This window comes from Fukomys damarensis, unplaced genomic scaffold, assembly GCF_012274545.1.
Source record: "Fukomys damarensis isolate Sample0158 unplaced genomic scaffold, DMR_v1.0_HiC HiC_scaffold_12, whole genome shotgun sequence".
NCBI classification, from domain to species: Eukaryota; Metazoa; Chordata; class Mammalia; order Rodentia; family Bathyergidae; genus Fukomys; species Fukomys damarensis.
In genome coordinates this window covers 17,559,680-17,567,325 of record NW_022900924.1, presented here as the reverse complement: position 1 = coordinate 17,567,325, position 7,646 = coordinate 17,559,680, and the positions used below count along the sequence as shown (strand labels likewise).

Here is a 7,646-nt window from a genome sequence, read left to right as displayed (position 1 = left end):
GGAGCCGGGAGGGCGGGAACTGGGCGCTCCTGCCCAGCGGGCCGACTTCACCCTTGGGTGGAGCCCAGGTCGGTGCGGGCCCAGGGCCGAGCCTCTGCAGTGGGATTTTGTTCATTCATTCGACAGGCGTTTTACTGAGGGTTTTGCGGTGTTCTTGCTGCCAGGGATAGGAGGTGATAGTGACGTCCAGGGCCCTGGACTGTTGAGAACATTTTTAAAAGAGTTTCATCTTGTTTTTGCGGTACTGAGGATTGCACCCAGGGCCTTCATTCAAACTGAGCTACCATCCTCCACCTTTTTATGTGTTTTATTTTTACATAGAAGTTGCCCAGATTGGGCTCAAATTTGGGATCCCCCTGCCTCAGCCTGCTGGAGTGCTGGGTTCTGAGAACTGTTTCACCAGGTCTGGTTTAAGAGGCCCAAACTTGTGCAGGCTGTGTGGTGGGAAAAGGGGTCGCGCTGCTTTCTGAACCCCTAGGGTGCCCTGAGAGCCCTGGGCTGCAGCCCTCTGCGTGGTAAAATGACCAGGGTTTGAGGCTAGGCCACTTCCCCGCTCCAGGGAAGGTGTGAAGGGCCCCACCCGCCATGCTTTTATCCCTGCTAAGTCGCCCTCCCGTTACTATTCCCTGCTGCATCGGGTATCCCTGTCGTTCTCCAGCCCTGCTCCTGGTGGCGGCCACCAGCCCTGGACTTTCTCAAGGCGTGGGTCTATTTTTGACCTTTTCACTTAAGAGCCCCTCTTTATGCCCACGACCCTAAAAGACCTTATATCCTGCACACCATTTAGACCTGGTCTAAATGCCAGGGCGATCCTCTCAGGTTTGTTCTAAGTAACCCGTCCTGACTGATGAGCTCCTACCTTTATTTTTCCTAACAAAGTGGCCACCTTCCTCTGAGAACCATGTGTCACGATTCAGGGTGAATTGGAGTATAGAGGGCAGCCGCCCTCTGTTTTGACCCAGGGCCTCACTGTGTAGTTCAGGCTTTCCTTGAATTTATGGTGATCCTCCTGCCTCAGCTTCCTGAGTGCTGGGATTACAGGTGTGCACCCCCACACTCAGCTGAGTTCTACCTCTTGGACAGTTTCCCACAAGAATATTTGTCCACTTCAGCTGTGCTTTTGTAGATTTTAGTTTAACAAATTCAGCAAATACGCCTTTCACAGGCCAACCGCTGTCCATCACCAGAACGCGCAAAACATCCTGCTTTTGTGCTGTTTAAATAGTGGCAGGAAATGGCTTAAGATTTTAGTTTGTGGTGGTTCTGTTTTCTGATTTGCACTCGTATTCATCATCGAGACTGTTTTAATCTGTGGACTTTCCCAGCTAGTATTCCATGATTTCCCCATCTGCTCTCATCTCACTGTCCTTTTTTTTTTGTTTTTTGGTGGGGGTACTGGGGATCAAACTGGGCTCCTTGTGGTTGCAGGACAGGTGGTGGAACCACTGAGCTAAATCCTCAGCCCGATTGTCCTTCTTAACAATTCCCCCCTTGGGCCTTGCTCATGCTAAGCGTGAGATCTACCACTAAGCTACATCCCCAGCCTGACTGCTTCTATACATAATCTTTGATAGAACTTTTTAGTTCCTTTTCAGGATGTACTAAGCTGGAACACTGTTTTCCAAATGTAAAAAGGTGAATAAAAATTGCAGAAAGCAAACAGCACCTGCCTGTAGAGATGGGATTGTTAAGAGGGAGGAACTGAGATACCACCTGTCTCAGTCCACAGGGGTCGCAGGAGATGGTGGCGACAGGCCGAGTGGGATTTGATTTGTTCATTCACCAGGTATTCACAAGTGCTTGCAGTATTGTTGGTGCTAGTGACAGATGAACTCTCTGCCAAAATGGAGGCTGGTAGGCAGGAGTGGCACACACTTGTTATCCCAGCACTTGGGAGGCTGAGGCAGGAAGGTTGGCTGGGCCACAAAGTGAGCCCAATATCAGCCTGAACTGCTGGTGAGGCCCTGCCTCAAAGAACAAAAAAACAAAATGGAGGCTTTTTTTTTTTTGGGTGGGCTTACTTCTGTTTAGAAAAGGAAGCCCAGTTTGTAAAATCTCTTTGGTAGGGGTCTTAAAAATGCTTTGCCTTTTCTGGGCCTGGTGACACACGCCTGTACTCCCTGCATGCTGGGAGGCTGGGGCAGGAGGAAGGAAAGTTTGAGCCCGGCTTGGGCAATTTAGTGACTTAGCGAGACCCTGACTCACAAAATAAAGAGATGTGGGTATAACTTAGTGTGAAGGCCCTGGGCGTAATCACTACTGAAAAACAAAGCAGAATAAAAAACTTCAGAATCAAGACACATTTCCAGCTCTTGTTAATACTTATCCCATAGTGATGAGTCGCTCCCAGCTTTACAAACTGAATCTAAGTGGTTTGCACATGTTTGGGAAGAAGGTCATTTAAGAGAAATGTAGAAATACAAGTTTTCATGAATGGTAACCTATCATGAAGCTCAATCGGAGAAACTGATCCTGAGAGATGATTAGAAAAAGAGAGTTACTGCGTTTACACGCTTTCCCTCCATTTCCCTTTTTAAAAGCAGCCACAGGAGCTGGGTATGCCAGTGTACACTGGAATCGAGTGCTGGGATGCTGAGGCAGGAGGGTCACAATTTTGAGGCCAACCTAGGTGGGCCACAAAGGGAGCCGAGGCCGGCCTGGGCTGTGTCTCTAAACAAAAACCAGCTTCGGGGCTGGGAGCACAGCTTGGTGGTGGAGGCCCCAGTCCCTTCCCAGCACTGCACATGCGCACTGCTTTATTGAGGTGTTGTCATACAATTATCTTCTGAGACAGGGCCTCACTGTGTAGTTCAGCCTTGCCTTGAACTCAGTCTGCAGCTCAGGCTGACCTTGAACCGGTGGTGATCCTCCTGCCTCAGCCTCTTGAGTGCTGGGATTATAGGCGTGTGCTGGGCTTCTCACATTTTGAATTTCCAGTTGTTTGAATATAGATAAGAGTAGCATCCAAGTTCACATAAAGAAATCACAAGGCCTTTTTTGGGGTTTCCCCAAATCATTTCTACCTTTCATGTCGCTGCTGCAAAATCAGAGGACACCGTCTGAGAAGCTTTACCCTCCCAGGTGCTAGGTGTGTGTGACACCCATGTGTGCAGCGTGCAGCTACCTTAGCACAGCTGACCGGAAGTGGCCCCTTCCTTGGGCTGCTTCCCTTTCTCTGTCCTTTCCGGCTGGTGAATCCCTCTCTGCGCAGCAGGAATTTCATAGGAAGTGTGTGACAGCAGTCTCCCTTGAGGGTGAACGTTGATCCTGTCCTGAGAATTCTGGAATTGCATCTCCTCAGAGCACTCCCGCTTGCTCCTTTCGTTAGTGGGACGCACCTGCCCTGCCTTAGCCTTCCCTGGCTGAACGCTGCCACTGGCTCCCCTCATGCTGAGGAGTTCACGCTCCCGCACCATAAAACCGGAAGTCGGGGCTGGGGTGGGCTCAGAGCCCAGAGCCCTGGGACTGCAAAACAAAGAAACTGATAAAATGCAATCATGAATTTGAGGTGACAAGTATACTTTTAGAAAAGGTTTGGATTTTTTCTTTGTGGGGAACAGGGAAAGGGGACATTACTAGAACCTGTTCATCAGGCCCCAGTCTCCTGCAAACCGTGACAGCACAGGTGAATTAATTAATATATAAACAGAAATGAGACTTGGAGAAACTGAGCTTTGCCCTGATCCGTGCTGCTCCGGGCAGCGAAGACCAAGACCTGGAGCTTCTCACACCTTTATTCAGAACAGCAGCAAAACAACAGTAGCAACTGACTCCGAGGGCCTGGGCCTGGGCCTGGCGAGGATCCTGGAACTTCGCCGAGGAAGGTTTGGCTCCTCCCAGGATGTCTCCAGCTGGTGTAGTCCTGCCCTGAGCATCACAGCATCACGGGACAGGACAGGAAGTTGAGGTCTTAGCTGTGACCAGAGGCGAAGATGAATTTATGTCTCTACGTGCCCATAGCTGGCCTGCAGACAGAAAAACTAGGCCCTAATCATGATTTAATTATGAAAGGATTTCCCCCCAAAATCATATAGGATGGCTCCTGATGATTCTTGTACCAAGTTAATTGAAAATAGTGACATTGAGCTTAGCCCTGTTTGTTTAAAGATGGGGCGTTGCTGTGCAGTTCAGGCTGGCTTGAACACACTGTGTAGCCCAGGCTGGCCTCAAACTTGTAGCAGTTCTCCTGCCTCAGCTTCCCAAGTGGTGGGATCACAGTTATGCACTACCATGTCCAGCTCCAAGTATTTTAAAAAATCTGTCTTTTAAGCATTAATTTTTTTGGGCCCAGGATTTAGCTCAGGGGTTCAGCCTCCTGCCTTGAAAGCACAAGGACCTGAGTTCTAACCCCGGTACCAAAAAAAAAAAAAAAAAAAAAAAAAATTTTTTGAAAAAATTTTATTTCTTTGAAATGTGGTTGAAGAACTTATGCTGCATCATTTTGAATGTTAGGATGTATGGAGGAAAATACGTGTTTTTATAAATGTTACTTGTAGGACATAAGAGAATGGATACTTGATTGGGTTTTGAATTCTCTGTATATCTTTGTAGCTAGGCAGCAGCACCCTCACGTATGTAGTTGAGCTGGTACCCAAATGTCAGAGCCATTTAAAAAAAAAACCCTAGAGAAAAGTGTTCCAGGAAGCAAGGACAGCAAGTGCAAAGGCCCTGAGGCAGGAAGGAGCTTGATGTGTTCTGTGTGAGAAAGGATGGAGCTTGGTGGGTGACCAGGGGCATGATGTGAGCCAAGTTTCCGAGGGAAGTCAAGGCCTGAAAGAAACCGGCACTTGCCAAGGATCACTCCGCATACTGACAGAGCTCATATGAGAGGTCTTTATTAAAAGCCTTGGTAACAAAAGAGAAGGGGGAAGGAGCCAGGGGAAAGGGCTTGGTTATATAGTAGGTGACTGGTGCAGGCGGGTTGGGGATCGTGTCGGCTGCGTGGGCAGCCACTCGGGCCACTCTTGGACATTCATTCCTTATACGGACAAGCCTTGTTCGCCTGCCGGTTTTATGACCGGTGATGCGTGAGGTAGAAAGTGAAACTTTAAGATTAAAAAGAAAAGTTATTTATCAAAATGGCGGCAACCATTCCGAGGCCCTGGAGACTGTGAGCCCACAGTGCGGACTTCGTTGGTTAACACAGATGATTCGCTGGCCACTTACCAGGTAGCAAGCTGAGCACCCTGCATAAGTTAATGTCCAGAACAAACAATCTCACTTTGTACACTGCGGAGAGCTTTTTTTTTTTGTACGGGGGATCGAACTCAGGCCCTTGTGCTTGCAAGGCAGGAGGCACCACTGAGCTAGATCCCCGGCCCCTGTCCTTTTGCAAATGAAACACCTGAGATGACTTGGGAGGTGACAGCCGGCTCCGTGCGTGCCTCTCTCTTTTCCACTGACTCCACCGCCTGGCTCCTCTGCCTTCTGTGTGGCTCCCTGCTCCTTCTCCTTTAAAGTGTTCTGCCCTCTCATTCTCCTGGATTCCTGGCCACACTGGATTTGCCACTGCATGTTTTCCTAAGAAGATTCGTTTCTGTGCATTAGGAGGGTACGCACGGGTGATCAGCAGGTGAAGGGGCCTGCTGTGGGGCACAGACCAAAAGAACAGGACTCTGCTAAGACAAGAAGTATCTCCTTCTAATCACTTACAGAAATTTCCACAAAATCTGGAAGCCTCACAGGAGGAGACGGAACATGTCCTTTGCATTTCCGGCTTGGGAAGTGGGGGGCAGGTGGTACTATGAGCTGCTGCTCTGAGGTTCAGGAAGAGCCTATGGGGTGGGGTGGTGGAGCGGAGATGTTGCTGTCTCTCTTGGAACTGCTTTTGTTTCTGTTTTTGTTTTGTTTGAGACAGTAGTTCATACTGGCCTTGAACTCATGGGATCCTCCTGACTCAGCCTCCCAAGTGCTGGGATTACAGGCGTGCATCAGCAACACTGAGCTAAATCCCGGGCCTCCTATACCTACTTGTTTGAGTGTCCTCTGAACTGTCAGTCGCCTCTCCAGAGGTCGTCAAATCCATCTGTGTGGAGCACAGCAGGGAGGGTTGGCACTGTCCACATCACGAGAGCTAGCACGTAAGGAACAACAAACCAAGACAAGCCCTTCTCAGTAAAGAGCTTTTTTGGTTAGAGGAAATAAAACCGAAACCGTGGTGCCTCACCATGCTCCACAGTCTTGCGCGGGGCCCTGTTGGAGCTCCCTTCCCTGGCCTCTCACGGTGGCGATCACTTGGCTGAAACTGTGGGTCAGCTTGGCCGCAGCCTCCTGCTCCCCTGGGTCAGGAAGACTCGGACTCACGTGACCTGGAGAATTCATGGCCAACTCTGGCATCAAGAGGGCGAAGGCCGGAGGCTGTGATGGCCCAGTTGCCTGATGTCAGGGAGGAGCCGAGCCGTACCTGGGGTGGCTGGGCTGTGGGCTCCTAGGCGCAGGCGCGGCAGTGCCCCAGCTTTAGGGTTCACTCTGGGGCTCTGCTGATGTGCAACAACTCTGGATCGGCAATGCCCCAAACCAGGGCCTGTGGAAAGCCAGGACTTTTCCTCCTCTTAACTCACTGCCGGCCTTTTTGTGACTTCCTAAGAAGAGGAGGAGGAGAGAAAAGAGACTCAGTTTATGTGGCTGCATATTGGGGCAAATGCTTCATGGATTAGTGAAATGGAAATGAAAGCGATGTCTACCACTACTTGTAATTTACTTTTCACACAGTGATCAGAATGAGCTTTTGAGAAAGTAGATCTTACCAGGCTCCTGTCTAAGAGCCCCACGACCTGCAAGGCTCTACGCAGCCCGGTCCCTTGCTGAACTTCTCTGAAAGGCCTATGGCATAGTCAGATGGGTCGCCTTTACATTCTGCAAACCTGCTGTGCTTTTTCTGCCCCAGGACCTTTGCACATGTCATTCACTTTACCTACGATGCTTGTCCTTCCCTTACTGACCTAGTTAACTAGTTCTTTCTCTTGAGGTTTTACCTAACTTGTTTCTTTCTCTGTAGATTTCTCCAATCTCCCCCAAATAGGTCAGATTGTCTGATTTTGGGCTGCTGGAACCCCTTCAGCCTCCTTTATCATACTACTCATCACACTTTGCAGGCCAACATTTGCTTGAATCACTTGATTATTGTCCATCTTCATGTAGTTCCAGCTGCCTATCTGTCATCAATCTCCAGAGGTTGTCTCAGTATTTGTTGAATGAATGAATGAACTGTGATTTCGGGACCTTCTGAAAAAAAGGAATTAAAGAGAAAACTTAAATTATACAAAAATTTTTTTATTGCCAAAACAGTCATGTTAAGAATACACTGCTAACACAGAATTAGGAAGGATTTAAAAAATGATTCCATTTAGAGAGGGAAACACAAGTCCATTATCAGTTCTTTATGAAATCAGCCAGTGGCCAGCAGGAAAGCAGCCTCCTTTCTGACACAGCTGGAACGGGGAGTTCTGCACAGTCACAATAACAGGGGATGTAAGAAAGTAGATCCTGAACCCCAGTACTCTGGGAGTCTGAGGTGGGAGGATTCAGAGTTAAAGCCTAGACCAGGCAATTTAGTGAGACCCTATCTCCAAATAAAAAGATTGGGATATAGCTCAGTGTGAAGACCTTAGTTTCAACCCCCAGTAATACAATTAAAAAAAAAAAAA

At 48.8% G+C, this 7,646-nt stretch overlaps 1 protein-coding gene across 11 annotated transcripts in view; it reads right to left on the bottom strand.

Annotated features, from left to right (window-relative positions):
* Nucleotides 1-3,701: 3,701 nt before the first annotated feature.
* The window catches only part of P2rx7 (purinergic receptor P2X 7), a 40,055-nt gene continuing 36,110 nt past the window's right edge, over nt 3,702-7,646 (bottom strand). Inside the window, exons 14-18 of one of the 11 annotated variants that reach the window (XR_004516793.1) lie at nt 6,404-7,224; nt 6,167-6,308; nt 5,971-6,073; nt 5,653-5,774; nt 4,385-5,520 (exon numbers count right to left, since the gene is read on the bottom strand). The gene's annotated coding sequence lies outside the window, so the exon portion shown is untranslated. Of the gene's footprint in view, nt 3,966-4,383; nt 5,775-5,970; nt 6,074-6,166; nt 6,309-6,403; nt 7,225-7,646 lie in introns of those variants that run through there. The other 10 variants (XR_004516794.1, XR_004516796.1, XR_004516795.1 and 7 more) reach the window with 10 other exon arrangements.